The sequence below is a fragment of the Zea mays genome, chromosome 4 (assembly GCF_902167145.1).
Source record: "Zea mays cultivar B73 chromosome 4, Zm-B73-REFERENCE-NAM-5.0, whole genome shotgun sequence".
Lineage (NCBI taxonomy): Eukaryota > Viridiplantae > Streptophyta > Magnoliopsida > Poales > Poaceae > Zea > Zea mays.
Window position 1 is genome coordinate 151,914,169 of NC_050099.1, and position 14,618 is coordinate 151,928,786.

Consider the following 14,618-nt stretch of genomic DNA (forward strand, 5'->3'; position numbering starts at 1 on the left):
ATTGAACCACAAATATTCTTTGAATTGTTGCACATGGTTGGTTTGGTTTGAATTTGAAATTTGATTTGAATTGAAAACCCTAGAGAAAATAAATAGAAAAGGCAATAGATATTCCAGGAAAATAGAAAAGGCCATTTCAGCCTAAGCCGACCCATTTAAGCCCAGCCCACGCGCGCGCCCGCGTGCCCCCTGCGTCTGATAGGCGGGTCCCGCCTGTCGGCGCCAACCCAAGCGCGCTTCCCTCTCCCTCTCTCTTTGTCCCATGGGCCAGTCCTGTCGGCGCTGTTTCCCTCGCGCGCACCTGCTCCCTCTCTCTCTCTGTCCCGACGTCCCCACCTGTCAGCTCGTCCCTAACCTCTCGCCCACGATCTCCCGCCGTGGACGCGCCCACGACTGCACGTTCTCCGGCCACGTCCGAGCCCTCGCGGCCCTTTTAACCCCCGCGCCCTGCTTGCCCACCTCCCCTCTCTCATTTGTGCCCTCTGCCCAGCTCCCTCGCCCTCTCTCTCGCTCTGCCTGCGCGAACCGAGAGCTCCGCCACCGCCCGCTGTCGTCCACCGTCTGTTCCATGGGCGCCGTTGCGCTCGTGTCCCGTCCAGTGCCACGGTGAGCTTCGCCTTGCCGTCAACTACTCGGGACACCCTTCGGTGTGCCCTCTCCCTCCCTACTGCGCCCGGTCCACGCTCACCGGAGCGTTTTCTTGCGCAGCTAGAGTCCGTCATCGTCGCCCCGTCAAGCCTCTGCGCCTCCGTCATTGCTTCGCGACGGCAGCGCTTCTGCTCGAGGTGAGCAACCTGCCCGTGCCCTTAATTTGGTTATCCTCGCTCTGTAGCTCGCGCGATTGCTCGCCGGAGCAATCCAGCGCCGCCGTTAGCCCGCTCCGCCGTGGTCTGCGTTCTCTGGTGCCCCCGCGCCGACGTAAAGGCCATCGCCGAGTTCGCCAGACCCCTCTGATTGCGCCTAGGCTAGTCCCCGAGCCTCTAGTGCCCTACCGTGGCCGATCTGCTCGTCTCCGGCGAACTCCCGCCGCGGGACCGAGCGGCACCACCACGTTTAGGTCCGGCCCCCAGCCGTTAGATCTCGGGCGTCCGTCCGAGATCGGGCGGTTTAGGTTTCATCTGTGCGGATCTGATTGCAGCCCTTCGATCTGGATCCGGCCGTTCTCCCCTCTCCCCCTCACCCGTGTCTCTGCCCCTGGGCCCGGCCGGTCAGCCCGCCCTGACTCACTGGTGTCCTGGCCCCGCTTGTTAATCGCGCCTGCGCGCCCGCACCCGAGCGCACGCCCGCGCGATCTAATCTTTACCGTCGGTTTCTGATCCAACGGTTGAGGGAGCCCGATACCCCTTCGCGTGGTTGTTTTGCTTAAGAACCCCCCTGGTTTTTGGAAATCAACCCGCCGTCCTCTGTTTTAGCGCATAAGTCCTATGTTTGTTTTAATTAGACCCCTGTACTTTTATTTAATCACAGATTTAGCCCTAATTTCACATTTCAAACTTCAAAACTTGTTTATTTCATATCTTTTCATATGAACTCCAAATCTAGTGGTTCAAATTGCAAAATGTGCACAAAATTATTCCCTGTTCAAATAAAATATGACCAATAGTAATCTGTATACTTTAATTTTTACACTTAGAATATAGAATTAAAGTATATGTTGATTTATTTATTTAATGAAATAAATAAAAGGAGAACCCTAGGAATAAAGTATATTCAATCTTGTGAGATTAGTGTTATGCATTACTTGGATTTATTTTTGGCTTAACCTTTAGGCCTTAATGACATAAATAGAATTAGGAATGTAATTATGGATAATACTTAAAAGATAATCAAATTCCTAAATGAGAATAGTTTATCTTATAATTTTAGCTTCCCTTTGTTTTAATCACTACTTAACCTTTTTGAGCTATGTTCCAAACATTTAGAGAGTAATCAATTCCCCAATTAGGATTAGTCCATTTTATAATTTAACCTCATTCCTCTATATTTAATACTATACCTTTTTGAGTTGTGTGCCAATGTTTGTACATGTTTGATGTGATGTTCATTTTTACCTTCCAAATGTATTGAATGTATGCTCGCTTTACTTAGACGACGAGCAGCTCGTGGTTCCTGAGTGTGTTGCCGAAGATCCCTCTGAGCAACAACCTGGTGAAGGCAAGTGTCCTCAGACCTATCATGTCCTACTTTACTTTATAATTCACTGTCCCGCATTACATTACTGAAACTTAAGGATTGACTGTCTGTATTTACCTTACCCTTGTTCACCTTTTTGGGTTAATCATGGTTAGCTTATGCTATTGTTTTAACTTAATCAATGAACATGATGTGATATTTTATAATATGATGATGTTATCCTGATGAGGTTCTTATGTTTCTTTAGGGGGGCTTAGGCTGTTTCCTGAGTACCTCTCCGTAAGGACCTGTTTGGGGAGTGACAACCCAGGATAATAGTGCAACCATGAGGGTGGAATGGGACGCCCTTAGCTGATTAATTAGAGGAACCAGAGGAGTAGTTGGCTTCGCCGTAGGGCCGTCAATGGGGTCCGAGCACAGTACTTGCTCTGCCGAGGCTGGTTGTAGAGGTTCTTTGATTTGATTTGATTTTGTTAGTCACCCTTCCTCTGGGGAGATGTACTGTGTTTATCAAACTGGAGAAACCTAACAGGTGACTATGACCTCTGGGAAATCTTTGTAAAGGCTACGTAGTGAGACCCTGCTAGGTCACCTTGGTAGTGATCAATGGGGAGGCTAGAACCCCGGGCAGAATGGGAATCACGGCTTGTGGGTAAAGTGTGCAACCTCTGCAGAGTGTTAGAAATTGGTATATCAGTCGTGCTCATGGTTAAGAGCAGCCTTGGGATCCTCTTCGATTAGAAGAACATTGGTTACTTTTATGATGATGATTAGCAATGATGGTTATAAATATGATCTCTGGTATTTCCTCTTGGAGGGAGTGCCTCTGGGTAATGATTGGGTTATTACTAAAACTTGGCTCTACTTATAGCAATAAAACTTGACCAACTAAAAGCAACTGCTTAACCTTAACTCCACATACAGCTAGTCCACTTTAGCCAAACAGGACATTTGCTCAGTACGTTGATGTGTACTCACCCTTGCTTTACAAACCACCCCACCCCAGATTGTCCCCACTGTTCTCAGTGCTCAGGAGGTGAAGCTGGTAACAGGGAGGACTTTGAGGAGTTCTAGGACTACGACGAGTTCTAGTTTACTTTAGTGGCAAACCCCCAGTCAACTGCCTGTGTAGGCTTATCTTTTACGTTTCGTTACTCCGCACTTTGATGTTATTGTTAAACACTATGTTTATGTAACAGACTATGTGGATGTCTTAGACATCTTGATGTAACTAAGTACCTTTCCGCTATTTAATTCAAGCATCGTGTGATGATGTCCAATTATGTAATCGCTGTGTACGTGAGTTTTGATCCTGGCACGTACATGGTTCGCATTCGATTTACCTTCCAAAACCGGGTGTGACAGTGTTGTTACGGCCGTTTTTGTTTTTCCCGTTTTATTCAGAATATCCTGTTTTTATCTGCATATAATATCCAGTTTTAGATAATATAATAAACAAATTATATGCCAATGCCACACTGCAAAAAACTTATTCCGCTTTTATACTCTATGTGATAATGTTTCCGCTTTTTACGTCTGATTCTGATCTATTATTTATTTGTTCTATTTGTTTGGTTCTTTTTTATGGGGGATAGATATCATCCGAATCACCATGACCTGGTTATGCTCTGTGGACCGTCTGAAAGGCCCCTACCGGGCCGAACGCATGGCCCTCCTAGAAGACTTCAGTCAGGCGCAACTAGGAGCGAGCAAGGAAGTCGGTTGCGTGGGCATGAAGACTTTCAGGCCGCGTTCCACGCATGCAAAGGACGTGGAATCTCCCGAGGACTCGCCGACCACCGAAAAACTCGGCACGAGTCTAGTAGAAGCGGGTGGGTCGAGATCATGTACTGCGCTGTGCATTGTAACTCCTTCTGGGTTGGAATAAGGCTTTAGACGAAAAACAGAGGATACATCAGAAGCATAGTCATCTTCTACCTCTCGAACCCTTTGTAACCTCCGATCATATAGCAATTCATGGCCAAAAACTCACAGGACGTAGGGTATTACGCACTCGAGTGGCCTGAACCTGTATAATCCACTGTGTTCCATCGTGCCCCATACGAACCATCGAGCTACGATCGACCTTATCATCCACCCAAAAGCACTACGTTGTATACCCCGTAGTGTGCCGTCGGTACCAAACTCTAATAGCTGGGACGCCAGGTAGGGACCACGATGTCGATCTACGATAGCTCCATGGCCGTTGTTTTGAACACCTTCTTTAGCTTCACCGCTGGGGAGGTTTTCCACTTCGAATCCATTTCCTGCATTGTGGACCAGAGGGGCGCCCTGCACCACCGTAACACCCTGAATTTAGGGGTATAAAATTTCTTCTCTAATATCTACCAAATTCAGGTGTTACTCTTTCTCTCACCTCTATAGATTTCCTTTTCCATTCTCTTTAATAGAATTTTGGGTTAATTATGTGCGAGATATATTATTTACTTTAGAATATTAAAACTAGGGGGATATGAATGTTTGCATCATGCTGAGCTTAAACCTTATTTTTGGTTGATGCACATGTTTGAAATATTTGAATTTGAATTGTGGTTTGATTTGATTTGAATTCCATAGAGAAAATAAAAAGAAAAAGAAATTAGAAATTCAAAAGAAAAAGGAAAAACCTATTTCAGCCCAGCCGGCTCAGCTCGGCCCAGTCCCTCGCGCCCGCCTCTCCCTCCGCGCTCACGCGTTCCAACTTGTAACACCCTGGATTTGGGGTATAAATTTTTTTTTCTAATATCCACCAAATTCAGGTGTTACTCTCTCGGTTCTTCGCTTTCCTTTCTCTTTTTCCTAAAAATGGAGAATTACTTTGTTTTATATTAGCGTAAACCTAGTGGAATGAGCCCTAGAGGCGCTTTGGTTGTTGCATTCATGCTGTTGCATGGTGTTTCTAAGTGCAAAATATGTTTGAAACATGTTAACATATCTTATAGAAGCGTTCGGTAAATTTTCATATTTTTCGGAATATTTTTCTATTTTCCGGAAACCAAAATCTATTTATTTGAGGAACTTAAAAATGTTTTTAGAAATTCTAATTATGTTTTTGAGTTCATTAGGTGCCAAAACATCTATAGGAAATTTTCTGAAATTTTTGAAAGCATATGTAATATTTTGAGCACAAAATATGGATTTCTAGGCTTTTCCGAATTTAAAAAATGGTAAAATCCGAATTTTAACCGAATTTTCATCTCTTCCGAACCCTAGATATATATACATGTCCGACTTCATCTCGTCGAGCCCTTTCTAGAACACGAAACGTTTTCTCCAAATCCGATCCCTAGCTCCCGGTATTGCTCGCCGAAGTTCGGGGCGGTTCCAACTCCGGCGACAAATCCGGCGAGCAATTACTCCCAATCCGTGCATCGTCTGCCGAATCTGAGGGTACCGCTGCGTTCGTCTCGTCGAGAGCTTCGTCGGGGCGCGTTCGGTTCGTCGATTGGACCCCCCGAATCTCCGGCAATCGAAGGATTTGTCCTCGGCTCCAGCGAGGGTCTTCTTCCCCGGTGAGAACCTCCATTGTTGTACCTAGGGTTTCTTTGTGTTCTTCGTGTTCCCGTCCATGCAGGGCCTCCCTCACTCTCCCCTCACCTTCCCCGGCGGCGGTGCCCTCCCCCCTCCGTTTCCCCTCCCTAGTGGCGGCGGCGGTGGCCGGCGGTGGCGCCCGCGCTTCCGCGCTCGCGCGCCCCCCTCCCCCCTCCCCGGTGGTGGCGGCCACGCCCCGCACGCCCTATGCGGCCGCGCCCGGCTCGGCCTCCTATGCGCAGCCCCTCCCCTTCCCCTCTCTCTTCTATGGATGAGAGGAAGAAGATGAGGAGAGGAAGAAGAAGATGGCAGTTCTGTAAATTTAGTAGAATTGCAGTATGATTTAAAACATTCATAACTTTTGTGTTTTAAACCCGATTCGATCCATTCAAGTTGCGTTAGATTCGTATTAAAATTATCTTAATTTAGAAATATTTATCCCCACTGTTGCACATTTTATTTAATTTATTTAAACGTTTGTTTAACCAATGGCTACTAGAGCGACAATTCAATTTTAAAATCTAATTTTGGAATTCGATTTGTGCATTTATAATTAGTCACCAATATGATTAACCTTAACTGAAATGTTAGTTATTAATAATTGTTTAGTGTAATCATGTTGTCATTTATTTATTAGTTTCCCATTGTCGGTCCGCGCATACCGTGCGCGTGCCGCGGTGCTGTTTCACGCGCATCGTCGTGAGTCGTTCGCGAGTGTTGCGCGTGTTGTTCGCACACGTTATCGCGCGCCGTTCGCGTTGCCACGCGCCATTCGCGTGTGTCTCGTACCTTGCCGCGTGTCGTTCGCGCGTATAGCGCGTTGTCCGTACGCGAGATTAAACCGTTCGCTTATAATTACTCATGTGAATTAATTAGTTATTTATTTAATCATACACTATTAAAATAGTAAGTTAGTCAAAACTAATTAGTAGTATTAATTTACATTTGATTAATATCAATTAATATAGAAATGTCGGATTAAATATTCTAATTAATATTTGCTTAGTGTAAACACGCTAACCCCTCGACCGTAGCTTCGACTATCGTGGTTCTTTTCCTCGCGTAATCGTAGATGCGCTCTCTATTTTATATTGCTCGCTTTTATAACATTTTATATTGTATGGTGTAATGTTCTTATGCATATGTATATGTTTGTTTGCTTGTGCATGTTCGTCTTCGCTTCACGTTGCGATTAGATCGCGATTCGTTTCTGAGCTTCGAGGAATCGACGATCAAGCATGGCGACCAAGTGATCGAACTCTTCGAGTTCTACGAGATCGAAGACCCTGAGCATCTGTTTGGTGATGGCAAGTGTCCTCTGACCCATTATGTCCCATTTACTGTATAATTCACTGTCCCGCATACTGTGAACAACATATGGATTGACTAGCTTTCTATTTACCTTGACCTTGATTACCTTTTAGGTTACTATGGTTAGCTTCATGCTAGCGCTTTACTTTAATCAATGAACATGATGAGATACAATGATGGTACTATGGTTTTATTCTGGATATGATGATATACTTGTGGCATTTAAGGGTACTCGAGATGTTTCTCGAGTGTCTCTCCGTAAGGACTGGTTCGTTGGATGACCGTCCGGGAAAACAGTGCAACCATGAGGGTGGAATGGGACGCCCTTAGCTGAATAATTAGAGGAACTAGGGTGTAGTTCGCTTCGCCGTCGTGCCGTTAATGGGGCTCGGTGTATGCGGCTCGCTCTGTCAAGGTTGGTTCGCCCCTTGGCGAGGAGTGCGGTGCATTTAGGAAACCTAACGGGCGGTTACAGCCTCAGGGAATCTTTGTAAAGGCTTCGTAGTAAATCCCTAGCCATTCACCTTGGGAGTGAATAAGGGTCTTTGAAAAGAAAATAGGGTCAAACCTTTTCCTAAATGATTTTGGTGGTTGAAATGCCCAACACAAATAATTGGACTGACTAGTTTGCTCTAGATTATATGTTCTACAGGTGCCAAAGGTTCAATACAAACTAATAAATAGATCTAAGTTAGGGTTCAAAAGAAAGGAGCAAAATAAATCGAAGAGAACCCTGGTCTGGCGCACCGGACAGTGTCCGGTGCACCAGGGGCGATCGACTCAAACTCTTCACCTTTGGGTTTCTGGAGAGCCGCTCCGCTATAATTCATCGGACTGTCCGGTGGGCCACCCGACTGTCCGGTGTGCCAGCGGAGCAACGACTAAGAAGCGCAACAGTCGACTCGAACGGTCGCCTGCACCATGAACAGTGCGCGAACAGTTCGCGCAGAGTTAGAGCAGCGCCAGAAGGCGCACCGGACAGTAAACAGTGCCTGTCTGGTGCGGCACCGGACTGTCCGGTGCCCCAAGTTGTCAGAGCTCAAACGGTCGAAACCGTCAGAACCCTAACGGTTGGGTGACATGGCTGGCGCATTGGACAGTGTCCAGTGGCGCACCGGACTGTCCGGTGCGCCCATCGACAGACAGTCTCCCCAACGGTTGGTTTGGTGGTTGGGGCTATAAATATCCCCCAACCACCACCACTCCAAGCATCCAAGTTTTTCAGACATCTCATTCAATAGAAGAGCTAGTGCAATCAATACAAGACACAATTCAATAGAATCAAAGCCTCTCCAAGTCCAAAATCCACTCCAAACAAATAGTGACTAGAGAGAGAGAGAGTTTTGCTTGTGTTCTTTGAGCTCTTGTTCTTGGATCGCTTTCTTCTTCCTCATTCTTGTTCTTCAAACACTTGTAATCAAAGCAAGAGACACCAAGTTGTGGTGGTCCTTGTGAGGGGTCTAAGTGACCCGTTGATTAAGGAGAAAGCTCACTCGGTCTAAGTGACCGTTTGAGAGAGGGAAAGGGTTGAAAGAGACCCGGTCTTTGTGACCACCTCAACGAGGACTAGGTTCATTGGAACCAAACCTCGGTAAAACAAATCACCGTGTCATCCGCTCTATTTCCTTGGTTGATTTGTTTTCACCCTCTCTTTAGAACTCGGATTTATTTCTAACGCTAACCCCGGCTTGTAGTTGTGCTTTAAGTTTATAAATTTCAGTTTTCGCCTATCCACCCCCCTCTAGGCGACTTTCAATTGGTATCAGAGCCTGGTACTTCATTAGAGTCTAACAACTCGAAGTGATGTCGGGAGGATCCGCCAAGAGGGAGATGGAAACGGCCACAAGCCACGGGAAGGCTCCATCAAGGGAGTCCGGCGCCAAAGGAAGGGAGGAATCACCTCCCCGTATCAAGTCGCATTTGAGTGGCGACAAGAAGAAGATGAAGAAAGTGGTCTACTACAAGACCGATTCTTCGTCGCCCTCCACCTCCGGCTCCGACACTCCATCCATCACTTCTAAGTGCCATGAGCGCAAGAAGTTTAGTAAGATTCCCCTACACTATCCCCGCATTTCTAAACACACTCCTTTACTTTCCGTCCCATTAGGCAAACCACCAGTTTTTGACGGTGAAGATTATTTTATGTGGAGTGATAAAATGAGGCATCATCTAACCTCACTCCACTCTAGCATTTGGGACATTGTTGAGTTTGGAGCGCAGGTACCTTCTGTGGGGGATGAAGGATATGATTCGGATGAGGTCGCCCAAATCCGGCATTTTGACTCCCAAGCCACCACTATACTCATCGCCTCTCTATGTCAAGAGGAGTATAATAAGGTGCAAGGGCTTAAGATTGCCAAAGAGATTTGGGACGTACTAAAGACCACACATGAAGGGGATGAGGTGACCAAGATCACCAAGCGGGAAACGATCGAGGGGGAGCTCGGTCGATTCATCCTCAACCAAGGAGAGGAGCCACAAGCAATGTACAACCGGCTCAAGACCTTGGTCAACCAAGTGCGCAACCTCGAGAGCACCAAATGGGATGACCATGAAATGGTTAAGGTTATTCTTAGATCACTCGTATTTTGTAATCCTACTCAAGTTCAATTAATACGTGGTGATCCTAGATATAAGCTAATGTCTCCCGAAGAAGTTATAGGAAAGTTTGTGAGCTTTGGGTTGATGATCAAAGGCTCCAAACAAATCGTCGAGCAAGGCAGCACCTCCACACCCGAGGTGCAACCCGTCGCATTCAAAGCGACGGAAGAAAAGAAAGAAGAGTCTACATAAAGTAGGCTCCCCATCGACGCCTCCAAGCTCGACAATGAGGAAATGGCACTCATCATCAAGAGTTTCTGCCAAACCCTCAAGCAAAGGAGGGGGAAGGATTACAAACCCTGCTCCAAGAAAGTGTGCTACAAATGTGGTAAGCCCGGTCATTTTATAGCTAAATGTCTATTATCTAGTGATAGTGACAGGGGCGATGACAAGAAGGGAAAGAGGAAGGAAAAGAAAAGATACTACATGAAGAAGGGCGGCGATGCCCATGTATGCCGGGAATGGGACTCCGATGAGAGCTCCACCGACTCCTCCTCCGACGAGGACGCCGCCAACATCGCCATCAACAAGGGCCTCCTCTTCCCCAACGTCGGCCACAAGTGTCTCATGGCAAAGGACAGCAAGAAAAAGAAGGTACAAACTAGAACCACCCACAAGTATACTACATCTAGTGATGAGGGTAGTTCTAGTGATGATGAGGATAACTTGCTTAGTCTTTTTGCTAACCTCAACATGCAACAAAAGGAAAAATTAAATGAACTAACAGGTGCTATTCATGAGAAGGATGAACTCTTGGATAGCCAAGAGGAATTCCTTATTAAGGAGAACAAAAAATATGTTAAGGTGAAAAATGCTTATGCTCAGGAAATAGAGAAATATGAAAAATTAACTAGTGAGCTTAGCATTTGCCATGACACTATCTCCAACCTTAGAATTGAAAATGCTAATTTGATCGCTAAGGTTGAAAAGAGAAATGTTTTTGATGATTCAATTGCCAATCTTAAAAATGATAATGCTAGTTTAATTACCAAGATTGGCAAATTGAATGAATCAATTTCTAGCCTTAAGATTGAGAATGATAAATTAATTTCTAAGGCTAAGGATTTAAATGTTTGCAATGTTTCTATTTCTTGTCTTAGAGATGAAAATGCCATGCTAAAATCTAAGGTAGATGAATTAAAATGTTGCAAACCCTCTACATCCACTGTTGATCATGTTTCGATTTGCATGAGATGTAGAGACATTAATGTTGATGCTATCCATGATCACCTAGCTTTAATTAAACAACAAAATGATCACATAGCTCAACTAACTGCTAAAATTAATGAGCATGAGATAGAGAATGAAAAATTTAAATTTGCTAGAAGCATGCTCTATAATGGGAGACGCCCTGGCATTAAGGATGGCATTGGCTTCCAACAGGGAGACAATGTCAAGCTTAATGACCATAAGAGATTGTCCAATTTTGTTAAGGGTAAGGCTCCCATGACACAAGATAACGAGGGTTACATTTTATATCCTGTTGGTTATCCTGAGTATAAAATTAGGAGAATTCATTTTAGGAAGTCTCATTCTGGTTCTCATCATGCTTTTATGTATAAGAATGAGACATCTAGTTCTAGGCATTCTACCCATGTTAAAATGCCTAAAAAGAAATCTCCTGTTGCATCAAATGATCTTAATGTTTCATTTAAGACCTTTGATGCTTCTTATATTTTAACTAACAAATCAGGCAAAGTAGTTGCCAAATATGTTGGGGGCAAACACAAGGGCTCCAAGACTTGTGTTTGGGTACCCAAGGTGCTTGTTTCTAATGTGAAAGGACCCAAGACCGTTTGGGTACCTAAGAACAAGGCCTAAACTTGTTTTGTAGGTTTATGCATCTGGGGGCTCAAGTTGGATCATTGATAGCGGGTGCACAAACCACATGACAGGGGAGAAAAGGATGTTCTCCTCCTACGAGAAAAATGATGATCCCCAAAGAGCTATCACATTCGGGGATGGAAATCAAGGTTTGGTCAAAGGACTTGGTAAAATTGCTATATCTCCTGACCATTCCATTTCCAATGTTTTTCTTGTAGATTCTTTAGATTATAACTTGCTTTCAGTTTCTCAGTTATGCAAAATGGGCTACAACTATCTTTTTACGGATACATGTGTTACTGTCTTTAGAAGAAGTGATGATTCAGTAGCATTTAAGGGAGTATTGGAGGGTCAGCTATACTTAGTTGATTTTAATAGAGCTGAACTCGATACTTGCTTAATTGCTAAGACTAATATGGGTTGGCTCTGGCATCGCCGACTAGCCCATGTTGGGATGAAGAATCTTCACAAGCTTCTAAAGGGAGAACACATTTTAGGACTAACAAATGTTCATTTTGAGAAAGATAGAGTTTGTAGCACATGTCAAGCAGGGAAGCAAGTTGGTACCCATCATCCACACAAGAACATCATGATGACCGACAGGCCGCTTGAGCTGCTCCACATGGATTTATTCGGCCCGATCGCTTACATAAGCATCGGCAGGAGTAAGTATTGTCTTGTAATAGTGGATGATTATTCTCGCTTCACTTGGGTGTTCTTTTTGCAGGAAAAATCACAAACCCAAGAGACCTTAAAGGGATTCTTGAGACGGGCTCAAAATGAGTTCGGATTAAGAATCAAGAAGATAAGAAGCGACAATGGTACAGAGTTCAAGAACTCTCAAAGTGAAGGCTTTCTTGAGGAGGAGGGCATCAAGCATGAATTCTCTTCTCCCTACACACATCAACAAAATGGTGTAGTGGAGAGGAAGAATAGAACTCTACTGGACATGGCAAGGACCATGCTTGATGAGTACAAGACTCCAGACCGGTTTTAGGCTGAGGTGATTAACACCGCCTGCTACTCCATCAACCGGCTCTACCTTCACCGAATCCTCAAGAAGACATCATATGAACTCCTAACCGGTAAAAAGCCCAATGTTTCATATTTTAGAGTCTTTAGTAGCAAATGCTTTATTCTTGTTAAAAGAGGTAGAAAATCTAAATTTGCTCCTAAGGCTGTAGAAGGCTTTTTACTTGGTTATGACTCAAACACAAGGGCATATAGAGTCTTCAACAAATCCACTGGATTAGTTGAAGTTTCTTGTGACATTGTGTTTGATGAGACTAACGGCTCTCAAGTAGAGCAAGTTGATCTTGATGAACTAGATGATGAAGAGGCTCCGTGCGTCGCACTAAGGAACATGTCCATTGGGGACGTATGTCCTAAGGAATCCGAAGAGCCTCCACAAGCACAAGATTAACCATCATCTTCAAATCAAGCATCTCCACCAACTCAAAATGAGGACCAGGCTCAAGACAATGAAGAAGAAGATCAAGAGGATGAGCCACCTCAAGAGGAGGACTATGATCAAGGGGGAGATAACAATGATCAAGACAAGGAAGATGATCAAGAAGTACAGGGTCAAAGACCGCCTCACCCAAGAGTCCACCAAGCGATACAAAGAGATCACCCCGTGAACTCCATCCTCGGCGATATTCATAAGGGGGTAACCACTCGATCTCGTGTCGCTCACTTTTGTGAACATTACTCTTTTGTGTCTTCTATTGAGCCATACAGGGTGGAAGACGCATTAAGAGATTCGGATTGGGTGTTGGCAATGCAAGAGGAGCTCAACAACTTCACTAGAAATGAGGTATGGCATCTTGTTCCACGTCCTAACCAAAATGTTGTAGGAACCAAGTGGGTATTCTGCAACAAGCAAGACGAGCATGGTGTGGTGACAAGAAACAAAGCACGGCTTATGGCCAAGGGATATTCACAAGTCGAAGGTTTGAATTTCAGTGAAACCTATGCACCCATAGATAGGCTTGAGTCAATTTGTATATTACTTGCCTATGCTACTTACCATGGCTTTAAGCTTTACCAAAGGGACGCGAAAAGTGCCTTCCTCAATGGACCAATCAAGGAAGAGGTCTATATTGAGCAACCTCCCGGCTTTGAAGATAGTGAGTACCCTAACCATGTATATAAACTCTCAAAGGCGCTTTATGGGCTCAAACAAGCCCCAAGAGCATGGTTTGAATGCCTAAGAGATTTCCTTGTCACTAATGGCTTCAAAGTCGGCAAAGCCGATCCTACACTCTTTACTAAAACAATTGCAAATGATTTGTTTGTATGCCAAATTTACGTTGATGATATCATATTTAGGTCTACTAACAAATCTACTTGTGAAGAGTTTAGTAGGATAATGATACAAAAATTCGAGATGTCTATGATGGGGGAGTTGAAGTATTTCCTAGGATTTCAAGTGAAGCAACTCCAAGAGGGCACCTTCATCAGCCAAACCAAGTATATACAAGACATACTTACCAAGTTTGGAATGAAGGATGCCAAGCCCATCAAGACACCCATGGGAACTAATGGGCATCTCGACCTTGACACGGTAGGTAAATCCATAGATCAAAAGGTATACCGGTCGATGATAGGTTGTTTACTCTATTTATGTGCATCTCGACCGGATATTATGCTTTCCATATGCATGTGTGCAAGGTTCCAAGCCGATCCTAAGGAAGTTCACCTTAGGGTCGTGAAAAGAATCATGAGATATTTAGTTTATACACCTAAGTTTGGTCTTTGGTACCCCAAGGGATCCACTTTTGATTTAATAGGCTATTCCGATGCCGATTGGGCAGGGTGTAAAATTGATAGAAAGAGCACATCGGGGACTTGTCAGTTTCTGGGGAGATCCCTGGTGTCTTGGGCTTCAAAGAAACAAAATTTAGTAGCTCTTTCTACCGCCGAAGCCGAGTATATTGTCGCAGACCATTGTTGCGTGCAATTGCTTTGGATGAGGCAAACCCTCAAGGACTATGGCTACAAATTGAGCAAAGTCCCTCTCCTATGTGATAATGAGAGTGCAATCCGCATGGCGGATAATCCCGTTGAACACAGCCGCACTAAACACATAGCCATTCGGTATCACTTCTTGAGGGATCACCAACAAAGGGGGGATATCGAGATTGCTTATGTTAGCACCAAAGAACAATTAGCCGATATCTTTACCAAACCACTAGATGAGAAAACCTTTACCAAAC